The sequence below is a fragment of the Anomalospiza imberbis genome, chromosome 15 (genome assembly GCF_031753505.1).
Source record: "Anomalospiza imberbis isolate Cuckoo-Finch-1a 21T00152 chromosome 15, ASM3175350v1, whole genome shotgun sequence".
Lineage (NCBI taxonomy): Eukaryota > Metazoa > Chordata > Aves > Passeriformes > Viduidae > Anomalospiza > Anomalospiza imberbis.
In genome coordinates this window covers 3,177,198-3,178,093 of record NC_089695.1, presented here as the reverse complement: position 1 = coordinate 3,178,093, position 896 = coordinate 3,177,198, and positions in this window count along the sequence as shown.

The window sequence follows — 896 nt, the reverse complement described above, 5'->3', positions numbered from 1 at the left end:
CCTCCACAGGTGGCCACTGCTGTCCCCTCACCGCTGGCCACCACGGTGAGTCACGGTCATGTGCCAGGGGCAGGGATGGTGACTGAACACTCCAACCTGCGTCCTTGACCTATTTTATCTGGGCAAACCCGTAATTGCTTTCCCAGGCTCTGTGCTTGGACCTTCTCCTACGCACGAGTCCCGTTATCAGCAGAAGGCGACAGCGCCCGTGCAAAGGTCCCGTCGCCCGCCAGGTGTCCCGCGCAGCCCCCGCAGGGAAGGAAGCGAGAGCGGCGGTGCGGGGGGGGCTGTGGGGCGCAGCCCAGCCCCTGCCATGCCCGGGGGTCCCTGGTGGGGCCAAGGCTCTCCGGGTGCCACTGCTGCTGGCCCCGGTCCCGAGCAGGCTGAGGCTGCGCCCCGTGCCCACCCTGCCCCGCCGTCCTTCCTTGGCTTAAGCGCGTCCAGCCCCGCTGAGCCGCGCTGCGGGACCGCCCCTGCCCACGGGCACGGCCGGGAGCCGCCCGTCCTGCCCAGCTCCAGGCTCCACGGCTCCGCTGCCCGCCCGGGCAACAGTGACACAGGCACGGACAGGGACATGGAGAGGAACAGGGGCAGGAATGGAGGCACGGACAGCGATGGGGCTGGGACAGGAACAGTGGCAGTAGCTGGGACAGGACGGGGCACGGACAGAGACAAGGACAGAGACAAGGACAGTGACAGGGACGGGGCAGGGAGAGGTGCAGGGACAGAGAGAAGGGCAGTAACTGGAACAGGGACAGTGATAGGGGCTGGGGCAGGGGAGGGACAGCGACACAAACAAGAGCAGAAGCTGGGACAGAAACAGCGACCGGGACAGGGGCAATAACTGGGACGGGGCCCGGGGCCGCCCCCTCCGGCCACGCCTCCATGTTGGGCAC